This window comes from Ambystoma mexicanum, chromosome 1q, assembly GCF_040938575.1.
Source record: "Ambystoma mexicanum isolate Mex_15411 chromosome 1q, UKY_AmexF1_1, whole genome shotgun sequence".
Taxonomy (NCBI): Eukaryota; Metazoa; Chordata; class Amphibia; order Caudata; family Ambystomatidae; genus Ambystoma; species Ambystoma mexicanum.
The window spans coordinates 1,257,631,373-1,257,643,965 of NC_090922.1; the positions used below are offsets into that span (position 1 = coordinate 1,257,631,373).

At 41.5% G+C, this 12,593-nt stretch overlaps 1 protein-coding gene across 1 annotated transcript in view; it reads right to left on the reverse strand.

Moving 5' to 3' along the window:
• The window catches only part of HOOK1 (hook microtubule tethering protein 1), a 1,744,708-nt gene that overhangs the window by 1,363,516 nt on the left and 368,599 nt on the right, over window positions 1-12,593 (reverse strand). The gene's annotated exons all lie outside the window — the stretch shown is intronic.

Here is a 12,593-nt window from a genome sequence, read left to right on the forward strand (position 1 = left end):
GCATCGACAGGAGGATATTTCTAATGAACACCTTCATGTTTATTGAGACATCCGGAACACCATAACAGTCATTGGAAAGAAGAAAGGACAGCACTAGTTAAGTCTCAGTTGAAAACTGGACAGCATGTTTGGTGCCATCATCCACCAAAGCCAGCGTATGAGGGAGAGCTTTAAGGCAACAACCTAGGGCACTAGTCCATGGACACTCTTTGGCCCCCACTGACACAACACCATCCACCTCTGTCAACACCACAGATTAATATGTCCCCAGCAGCCTCCCAGTAGGTCTATCTGACCCTCATCATCCCAAACCCCAAGCCTGTGTGGCAAGGGGAAGAATCACAGGTGGAAATGAGGACTGTTATTCATCACTGTTGGGGAATTGGATGCAATGACAATGTGCGGGCATACATCAGAGCTCCACCAATCTTCTGTATGCAATGGAGCCTGGCTTTCAGATGTCTGCCAACACCCCTCCTCTTTAAACTGGTGACCAACAACTGTGTTGGGCTCACGTAGCAGCCATTTCTTTTGTCACTTAAATGTGGCCATCTACGCAGGGAGAGTACTGTTATGCAGTACCACCAAGTCATGTGTGGGGCTAGGGAATCTTGCACAGCAGTGTGTGAGGGTCATGTTGACATCACAAGTTCTTTGTACATTCAGGGTATGCTGCTGCTTCCTGTTCCTGTACATCTGTTCTGTCGCATGGGGCGGCAATTAGGACACGTGTGCACTCCAATGCACCAATTGTATTTGAGAGATTTCTTTAATGGCATTCATGGCCTCTAGGGTTGCCGGAAAGGTAAATGTGTGCTCCTGCATGACATGGTAGGGCAGCCAAAATGTTAGTATTCTTGAAAATGCGGGCTGGGCTATAACATGCACTATGCCTACAGTGTGCTGATATCTGCCTGTTGCAAGACAATAGAATAGGGCCACTAATGTCAGTACATGGTAGATACATTTATTTACTGAGAATTTGTTAGGCGCCTATACAACAGAATAGTGTTTCGAGGCACCACAAGCCAAAGTGGGGAGGGAACAAGGGAGTAAAAAACACTGGGGAAAAACAATAGCAGTAAATATACAATTGTGGTCCTACTAGGCCTTGTGACATACGGACGTGCAAGTGCAGTGAGAAGTGTGGGGCGTAGAGAAAGGTGTGGGGGGCAGGAGCAGGGTAACAACAAGTGCTGGAGGGAGCTCAGAGGGAATTGCGAGGGCAGCCAAGGGAGTAGACCGCTAGCCAAGTGCTAAGGCGGAGGAATCCCCTGGGTGGGATGCACAGCCACCAGGCAGGGGGCCGGTAAGAGCAGTGCTGAAGGTGACGGGGGTAAGGGTGCTGGTGTGGATTGGGTATAAGGCCTGGTAAGCTGTGAGAATTATGAAGGACCAAGCCGCCAGTCTCAGCAGCTGTGGGGTGATTTGCAGGGATTAGCACCTGAAAAATATACTTCTTACGTTTCTTATCATACTTTACATGATAATTGTCTTCTATCTGCAAAACATTCTTATTTCTCTGATCTACTTCACACACAATCTTCTCATCCTAGATGCCTTTTCCAAACCCTTTCTCGAATGCTTTCATTACCTATTCCTGACCCTTCGATCAATTCTACTCTTACTGCCTCAGATCTTGCTCTCTACTTTACCACCAAAGTCTCCTCATTTTGATTAGCTATCGAACCGTCTCGTGCTCAGGACAATTCTGCGTCCTCTCGCCATATTCTTGAATCTCCAAAAGTAATTTTTCCTGTCTTCACCTCTATCCCCAACAAAGACATCCTTTGCCTTCTTGCTCGTGGTCACCCTACTTCATCCCCTTTGGATCCTATACCATCTGTACTTATACCTAAAATATATCCGTCTCTTGTATCCTACCTTACAATTCTATTTAATTCCTGTCTTCTCTCATCTACCTTCCCTTTGTCATTTAAGCATGCCACTATTATCCCTATTTACAACGAGCAATGGAAGCCCTAAATGAAGAGTGTCTACCTGACTTTGATGCATTCAATATGATGTCCATGAATGAGGTTGAGGAATGGATTCTCCTGTTCTCTGGCAAACATGCAACAATGCTGAGTAGACCAATGGACAGTGACCAGGGGAAACCTCCTTTATATGATAGATACATCAGGGATGCAAAAAGATCCTTGAGGGCGGAGATGCATCGAGCGAAGAAATCTAGCTTGACGCAGGAAGCATATAGCCTGATTATTAAGAGACTAAAGAATAGATACAGGGCTAATATTAAGGCCAAGAGAAGCACAGATCGTAATAAAACTTTGCAAAGACTAGTTCAGACTATTTGCTCGAGGAAAATGTCTAACATCTGGGCATTGTTGAATGAAGCCAGGGGGAACAAGATACGACAAACAGTTAACCCCATTGGTAGTGCTGAGTGGATTAGGTTTTTGGAAAATCGTAATGTAGTTATTGATTCTGAGGAAACGATGCAGTTAAGCGAAGTACCACCCGACTCTACAATTGACATCTCATATAATATTATTTTGGCAGAGATCAAATTGTTGAAATCGTCTACAGCCCCCAGGTCCCAACGGCCTGGCGAACATTGTAATTAGGAGTCATCCCGATTTTTGGGCCAGTTTGCTCAACATCTTATTTAAGAAGATCTTGAGTGAAGGTAAAGTTCCGAGCTCTTGGCAAACAGCGATTTTAATCCCGATTTTTAAGAAGGGAAATCGTATGGATCCTAATAATTATAGGCTGCTATCTATGCTTGACACTATAGGCAAATTATTTGCCTCGTTAATGCAAGTATGGGTGGACAAAGCTAATATACTATGTAAGTTTCAATGTGGATTTAGACAAGGCTATTCTACTTCTCATAACCTTCTGGTTATGGATCTGGTTATGGATCTAATGCGAAGTAGGGCGCGGAAGAGTGGGCAACCCCCCCCCTGTACGCACTCTGCGAGAGAAATTATGGAAGAAGTTGGAAATGTTGGCTGCCCAGTTGACCTTTTATACTATCTTAGGTTATTACATCAGAACACCAAGGTGAGACTAAAATTAGATCTGCCACATGACAGAAGAGGTCTCGCAAAATAGAGGAGTTAAACAGGGGTGGTTTACTGCCCCTGTGGTGTACAATTAATACGTACACGATATACCACAGGTAATAGCCTTGGCTAGTAACTGTCCCCCGAAGATTGGTAAAGATCCTTGTCTGGTTTTCGCATATGCAGATGACCTAGTAGTATTTGATCCCACTATAAGTGGGTTACGCCGATCGGCTCGGGCCCTCTGGGACTACTCTGAAAGAAATGGCCTTATTGTTAATGTAGAGAAAACCCACGTGATAAGGTATACAAATAAAACATGTTAAGCTCTATATTGACAACATTGAAATTACATATGTTCCTGTTTATAAATATCTCGGGATTGAGTTTGAACCTTCAGGCAATTACCTCATATGTAAGCGCAACCGTATTATAAGAGCAGCTCAAATTACAGCTCTTTTTAAAAGTTTTACAACAAATCAGGGGGGCTATACGCTATGGGGATCACGACATCTATACATCCAAGTTATGTCCCCTATGATGGTGTATGGATTGGAAGTACTCATACAGATGGAGCTAAATTGGTTACAGCTAATTGAGGGAAAATATTGGCGAAGGGTATTGGGTCTCCCGACATGTATCCCAATGGCTCTCTTAAGACTTGAGCTTGGGTTGATATCATTGAAAGAATTGGTTTTGAAAAAGAGAGCAGGATTGTATCTAAAATGGTGATGGGAGCCGGTAATGCCCTATTGAGGGCAGTTGCTCAAGAATTTAATAAAGAAAGCTACACATGTCAATGAGCAAATCAAATGGAACAATTCCTGAGGGATGTTTGTTGGTCACACCGGGTAGGTCCCTTTATGGAGAAAAAGCAGATCACATTAGGAAGACGAGTAGAATTATGGGATTGGTTGGAGAATTATGAGCATCTCCGCGAACTGAAATCGTATAATTTTGTGCAATCCAGACTATATACGTTCAAGAAGCCACAACAATACCTGATGTTATGTCCCTCAAATAGGTTAAGACGATTTATTCTTTTTTTAAGATTAGAACATCTCCCCACTAAGGTGATCAGATGGGTGATAGATAAGACACCTAAAGAACTGCAATTGTGTCGCCTTTGTAAGAATAGGGATATCCCGGAGACTGCCAAACATGTCCTTACCGAATGCTATGAAATGAGAGATGTAATAGAATATTATTTGGGAATGTATGTACATAATAATGACATGATCAAGGAGAGGTCCTTTTGGAACCATTGTGCCAACACTGAAAGCATGCGCTTGTTAACTGCAATTTACAATATTTGGTTGAAAGTGGAAACTAAACTGGGCATTGTCTTGTGAGGTCAGATATGATATATCAGCCGAGGACAGTGAAAGTTGTTTTATTTTGTTATGAATGGCTGGCATGAGCATGGAGAATGAGGTCAAATATGTAACATGATATAATAGGATTATTTGGTTAAGATATTGGCATACGATGATTAATGACAGGAATTGATAGAACTGTATTTTAGCAATGTAGGATGATTAATGGTTGGATTTTTGTAATAAGCGTATATTACCAATGTATGAATATTGCTTGTTTTTATGTATTTTTATATGTTGATGTATATGCGTAAAGTTTATTTACTAAACTAAATCACATTAAAGATATTATTATTATTTGTATCCCTATTTTGAAAAAACCTTCCGCTGATGTTTCTTCTGCCTCTAATTTCTGTCCTATCTCACTTCTCCCTTATCCCTCTAAAATCCTCGAACATGTAGCTTACACTCAACTTTCTACTTTTGTCTCCCAAAATTCTATTCTTCCTTCTTTCCAATCTGGGTTTCGCCCAGGTTATTCTACTGAGACTGCTCTCCTCTCTGTTCTTGACTCATTTACACTCTCCACTCCATGCAACAAAAATCCTTGCTTCTCATACTTCCTGACCTTTCTGCCACGTTTGATACTGTTGATCATACAGTCTTGCTCTCCGTTCCCTCTTCTTTTGGTTTTTCTGGTTCTACCCTCACTTGGTTCAAATCTTATCTCTCTCAGAGAACTTTTTCAGTTTCTTGGGCTGGGGTCTAATCTGAAACACACTCACTCACTTATGGTGTTCCTCATGGGTCAGTCCTTGGTCCTTTTATTTTTTCCCTGTACACTTCTTCATTCGCTGGGGTTATCTCCTCTTTTGGGTTCTTGCATCATTTCTACGCTGATGATGCACAACTTTTTCTTTAATTTCCAAATTTTTCTGAATTCACCACAAACTCAGTGCTTGTTTAATGGCTATCCAATCATGGATGTCCGATCACTTTCTTGTCCTTAATACAGCAAAGACTGAGGTCATTTTATTTCCTTCTAACTCTCCTTCTCTGGCTTCCTAACCTTCTATCATCTCAGTTCCACCAGCTCAGTTACCTACTTCATCAGTTGTGTGTATTCTTGTTCTTTTTCTTGAATCAGATCTTTCTTTCACTCACCACATCTCACTTACCGTTCACTCCTGTCGTTTTCATCTCTATAACATCCAGAAAGCCTGTTTGTTCATGATTTTTAAAGCAACAAAAATATTGGTGTCTGCTCTAATGTTTTCACGACTTTTCTACTGCTCTTCTGTACTTTTCATGCTTCCAATTTCTTGCTTAGCTCCACTTAAATCTGTATTTCATGCTTCTATTTGTGTTCTTGGTCAACTGGCTCCCTGCGACTCTATCTCTTCCTTCCTGGTTCAACTTGGTTGCCTTCCTTTTCATAAACATCTAAAGTTTAATTTCTTATGTCTGGTGTTTAAAGCACTTTATGGTCTTGCCCCTCCCTATCTTTCTTTGCTTGTTTCTTTTTATCTTCCTTTGAGTCCTTTTCGGTCTGCTGCTCATTTCTGCCTTGTCGTCCCCTCTCCTCCTTGTGTCCAATCTGGTTTCCGATCCTTTTCTATCCTCGCACCTCTGAATTGGAATAATCTCCCTCTCGCTCTCCGATCTATTACAGTTTACTCCTCTTTTCGAGTCTCTTTATACTCTCACTTACTTTCATCTGGTTAGAAAGATCCTGTTGCAATTTTTGAAATACTTTGTGTTTTAAATAGTGATTCGACTGTTTGTACTGTTTGTACTATGTAAAGCACTTTGGTGTAAGGTGCAATATAAAACAAAATAAAATACAAAATACAAAGACAAGGGAAAGAGGTGGAAAAAAGGAGAGTTATGAGATGTTTCCGGAACTTAAGGAGGTTCCGCTCAAGTCTGAGAGGGGCGGGGAGGTTGTTCCAAAGAGAGGCACCAGCCGAGGTGAGAGACCTGCCCCCCACTCTCTGCTTGGAGAAGTGTTTGACAAGCAGAGAGTTGGAGTTAGAGGAGCGGAGGGCACTAGCAATGTTTATGCCAGTTTGACTCTCAAGGTCATTCTTAATGTGATGGAGTACATAAATTATGGATGGCCTGTCCAGAGGCTTTGTTTTACACATTTTTTCTTACCTTGTTTCCACACCCCTCGCTAGCCCCTTTGGGAAGCCCGCCTTTCTTCTTGCATAATAACTGCAGTTAAGCATCCTATTAATGTGTGTCTTTAAAAAGGAGTTATTGGCACACTTTTCCTCTTTAATAAAAACTTTACCTTTGTGATGTATGATCTAGATGCACTTTTCTTTAGTTCTCTCAAATAAATGCGGAACGTCTTGCTTAATCAATTCCAGGTACACTGCATCTTGTACCGAAGGAAAAACATCAATTGAATTCATATTCATCACTTTAAATTGGTGATTATACAGAATTTCAGCTGCAGCACTAGCTTTTTTAAATCAAAGTAAACCGAAATGCCAGACAAAAAATTGAGTGGGGAATAGGGAGGAATATCAGGGATCAAGAGGTAGACAAAATGCAGTGTCACATCGAAAATCAAGGAAAATTGGATTCAAGTTGTCTCTTTTACCTTATTTTCATCTACTGCCCCTTATGGGTTAAAGCAAATAGTAGTCTCTCTTCGAGTCTCGGGTTAGATCCCTTCAAAAAAATACAAATCAAAGATGTCACCTCACCATAGGTATCACCATAGGTATCACCTAATATTGCAAGATAGTAATTCTGTAACTCCCCAAGGTAAATGTGTTTCTTTTAACTCTTAAGCGTTAAAATATTGTGAATCCTGTGCGTTACCCATCAATTTCATACATATATTTTTGAGAAAATAATGCCCTTTCATTGCCTTTACATATCTTATTCCTTCTATAGAAGTATTAATTAAGGTTTACAAATCATTCTTAACTGACTATGTATTCTGGCTTTTATAAATGCTCTGATAGTAAAACCTGTGCGCGCGTTAACGCCGCGCACGGCAAGACAATAGTAGTGCTGCCGAGCGACCTTAAGCGGTTACTTGTCTAAATAATAACCCATTTAATGAGACTAGAATCCATTATTGACATGCATGCAACCATTACGTAATTGTAAAAAATACAGGTTTCTTAAAAAGTTTTGTTAGTATTTAACATTGTTAATTCATTTTCGGAATGATGCAGTGCATGGCATAGTAAGTTTTTGGGTAATTTCAGAAAACATATCAAAAGATATGGGGAATGAAATTGAATAAAAAACATGTCCGAAATACACCAGAGTAACGTTATAAACACTAGCTTAAAATGGCTGCCACGAGAAGATAGGAGAAATACTGTCATGCAATTAGAAACAGACCATGGCTAGGATCCATTTCCATGACAACACGAACACAATAATGAGGGATTAGGCGCCGATCGCTGCCCCCTCAGGAGAATCCACGGCACGCGATTAGACGCGAGAATAAGGCTGTCAGGTAAGAGACCGTGCTGCAAGTGCAACACACAGAAATGCCTGTCCTCCCTTCGGGACTAAGTTATAAATGCTCAGCAGCACTACTATTGTCTTGCTGTGCGCGGTGTTGACGCGCGCACAGGTTTTACTATCAGAGCATTTATAAAAGCCAGAATACATAGTCAGTTAAGAATGATTTGTAAACCTTAATTAATACTTCTATAGAAGGAATAAGATATGGAAAGGCAATGAAAGGGCATTATTTTCTCAAAAATATATGTATGAAATTGATGGACAGGATTCACAATATTTTAACGCTTAAGAGTTAAAAGAAACACATTTACCTTGGGGAGTTACAGAATTACTATCTTGCAATATTAGGTGATACCTATGGTGTGCAAGCACACACAATTGGAGATGACATCTTTGATTTGTATTTTTTCGAAGGGATCTAACCCGAGACTCGAAGAGAGACTACTATTTGCTTTAACCCATAAGGGGCAGTAGATAAAAATAAGGTAAAAGAGACAACTTGAATCAAATTTTCCTTGATTTTCGATGTGACACTACATGTAGCAATGACTAACAAAAATGTGTTTTTTTCTACCTCTTGACCCCCGATATTCCTCCCTATTCCCCACTCCATGTTTTGTCTGGCATTTTGGTTTACTTTGATTTAATAACTGTTGTTATTTATTATGGTTTGCTTTAACCCATCAAATACTGTAATAATTGGTTACACATGTGAATGAACACTTATTATTTTTTTATTTGGCTTTCATATTATTTTGAAAATATCTTTATAATTTTGTGATCTTTTCTTTTGATTGATATATAAAATTAGCCCTGATTTGAGAAAGGTCTAAGGGGGACCGTGACATCACAAAGGGAATCAATAATTTAATAAAACACTTGTTGAAAAAACTGGGCGCAGTCTCAACTTGGGATCTTTTCTCTTTACTTAACCATTTATATGTGGTTTTCACTTGGCTAAACCACTTCCCAAGGGGACGCGACCGCAGGGAATCTATTGTAGAAAAAAGAGCATTTTTTACTCATTGAAGATGTCGCCATGTTAGACCTGACCAACATAGCCAAGCTCTTCTAAAACTAGCTTTTTTAAAAGTTCACTTCTTATCAATAGGAGAACCTGTTAGCTTGTATTGTAACATAGTTTTGCCCCAGGGAGTTTCTCATCTTTTAAGGTGCATTATAATAAGAAATTATACAGAATTGTTTAGGGTTTTTGTCTCTGCGTTGAGATTCTGAACGGGTCCCTGCGCTCTCTTTCAATTTCATTTTCTAAGTAATTCATGGGATCCTCTTTCAGGAGGGTATCTTTCAAAAGAATTATTTATTTATTTATCCCTGGTTATACCCCAGTTTGGCTCCCACAGATCCTTATAGTAACTTACAATACTCCATGTTGTGCACAATAATTTCACATTTATCTTCGACTGACCTCTTTTGCAAAACAATTTCTTACTGGATTTGCTCATGTGATGGTGCTCATTTCTTCGTTTGATTGTCGATCACACATTTGGGTATGGAGGGTCGGAAGAAGGAGTCGGACATGCTGAGGACATGTATATTTATCTTCTACTAAATCATAAGCAGACAGACTAACTTTCTCTATTAATAAAGGGAATACTGTACCTATCTAAAGAAACTAAAGGTGCTCATCAGTTGTCAGGAAGTCCACAGTAACAATGTCCTCTGTCCAGACTAACTGTATGTGACCCTAGCACTATATTTAACTAACTTAAATAGGCTAAGTGAATCTTTTATCTTCGCCTGGTCTATTCTTCTCTTCCAGCAGGATTTTTATTTACAGTCTTTCTCCGTGGAACATAATCTCTTTGGAAAGTCTCTGAGATCAACTCTTGTAGTTCTTCAAGAATAGACTTAGGTTTCTACTTTATATGCTCCTAGAGTTAGAATATCTTCCCTTCAGATACTTTCTCACATCTTTGTCATGACTTGTAGACTCTGGGCAAGATTTCCTGAGGTAGGTTAATCTTGAGCTCTTTCTAGCCGTATTTGGTCACAACTTTTCTGTCTTTACAATGTCTCTTCTTTTATCTTGTTCATTCAAGAGTTTTAGATCCTGTCTCTCATTACATGCTTCTATGTTAGATTTTTTCCAATCTTCAATTCTGAGGTTTGTAGGGGAGGATTGGTCCAAAAGACCCCCCTCGCATACATCCCCTCCCCCGGTGAGGGCCATGGCTCGTCAGGTGTCCCCTCCTTACCACCAGGGCCCAGGTGGTGGATGGCTCACCTGCTGAAGACATTGCCCAAACCTGTTGAATTTAGCTAGGCCTCAGAAACCATTTTGTCTAATAAAGATGGTGTGAGCCCAGAGCACTGCAGCGCGGCCCCCACCTTTGGAGAGTTTCAATTATCCCTGTGGCCGCAGCTCCCTGGCAGATCCGCTGTGAGCCCGTTCCCACGAACAAGACGGACGTGAGCTAGTGTAAGATACCAACGCTGTAACATTTCACCTTCCGCAGTGTATCGCTGCTCCCAGCATGACCCGGCCAGCAGAGTCTGGGTGGAAAGAGAACTGTAAAATGGCCCTTTGATAAAAGCAAAAGTTCCCAAACACTAATGACAAAACTACCTGCGATGGAAGCATTCTCTCCACAAACCTCTTTGACTAAAAAACCTGTAAAATGTGACAGAATGCGTGTTCATATGGCATTAGGAATGAAGCACCCACACCACTGCAGTTATGTACAAATAGTAAAAGCGTCCCGGGGGGGGTTATTTGTTATGGGTATCAGTGAAAAGATTACACCCCACGGTCCCGCGCCATAACCAAACTAATGCTGCTAGAGTGCAAAGAAAGACAAATGCAACCATATTGAGGGCTTGTGTAAAGGGTGCACGAAAATGCACCCTTCATGTGTGTATGTCCAAGCCCCTTATGTGCCACTACCGTCACTTGTAGTGGCGAGTCATTTCTATGCGCTCCACCAACCTCACTACTACCTCACTTACTGCGAATGTATAAGCATATAACAAAATGTTGTAGTTGTTAAAACATAGTGTACAAGTAATGTGCTCGGACTGGCTATATTTGAGAGGCATTAGCAATGTTAAAATGTGAGCTTTGGAATGACTCAATTAGTATTGTATATTATTTGAATGTTTATGATACTTTCCACTAAGATCGGCAACACACGAGGAAGATACCTTTGTGAGCATATGCAAGGCCATTCCCCCTCCCTCCCAGCGAAGCCTGCCAGACGAGAAAGCAGAGGCCCGTGCCGCACGGCTCCACCTCCCCCAACTCGGCTGGAGCCGCTTCAAAGATTTGTAGTTCCCTCTGCAGCACCCAAGGCCACGGCCCGCCACCTATATTATTTACAACCCAGCAGTAAACCTCAGCCTGAAAACACAAATCCAGAGGCGCCCTTTCTTAAGCCCCACAACCCACTGGATCACCTTAGGTTAATGGCCCCTGTAAAATTAGGACACCCAATATTATGGCAACATTACAGCAACATATTCATAATGACTTCTAACAAGACAGGATGACATGTACCGCCTGTCTCATGCCCTGAGACCCAACCCCACGACCTATGGTACCCGGTCAACAGGACACTGGTAACCATGTACTGATGAATCGCCATCAAACCCCTCTCAAGGTGCATTCCTCCTGTGTTGCATTAACATGTAGAATAACCTATTGGAAGATTTACTAAAGAAGATAATATTGCAAATGACTGAATGACTGCAGTGTGCATGGCCTAGGGCAAAGAAGTCAAGAAAAGACATTCATCTCTGACACTGGCCACAGTGGCACACGACACCGCCCGGATGAACCCAGCTGACCCGCCAGGCCCAGCTCAGCCCAACCCACGAGGCTGACCAGTGACGTCCTCCAGCCAAGGCCAACCACATCACAGCAGCACCTATAGCTAGTCGTCGCCACCCAATCCCACTGAACTTGTGCCCCCTATAGTATGTAGGTTCTGATGACGTTTTTTGTAAATATATGCGCCTGTCTTTGCTATTGTCAGACAGAGCGCTCTCGGAGTTTGCAGAGTTCTTTGCATGCCCTATTCTGATTGATAAACTCCCATTTACGCTCACCCGCACTTTGTCTTGGCCTTATTCCCATCCTGGGAGAGTCCATCATTGTCTCTCATTGCGGGGAGGATCGTGCTGGTTGGGGACACTTGCCTTCAGGTTATAGAGTTTCTTCCCTTCCTTCCAGGGAACCTGTGTCCAGTCTCCGCTTGATCCCCACCTGGGTTGCTTAGATCCCTCTTTTACAGGATTTTCACTTCCTTTCTTAAAGGCTTTCTCTGGTGATATCTCGTCCTTAGGACTGGGAGGAATGTCTCTTCTTATATAAAAACCCTCTTCCCTGACAGGGTTATTAGTTACTTCTTTATAACTTCAGTTACAAAGTCTTGTGTTCCTTTCTCGTCCATATCACAAGTTTCTTCGGATCTATAATGGTGTCACGATGGCCTCCTGCTTCTCCCGGGTTCCCCCGGTTTTATATCCTGTCTCTCATTACATGTTTCTATGTTAGATTTTTTCCAATCTTCAATTCTGAGGTTATAGAGTTTCTTCCCTTCCTTCCAGGGAACCTGTGTCCAGTCTCTGCTTGATCCCCACCTGGGTTGCTTAAATCCCTCTTTTACAGGATTTTCACTTCCTTTCTTAAAGGCTTTCTCTGGTGATATCTCGTCCTTAGGACTGGGAGGAATGTCTATTCTTATATAAAAACCCTCTTCCCTGACAGGGTTATTAGTTACTTCTTTAT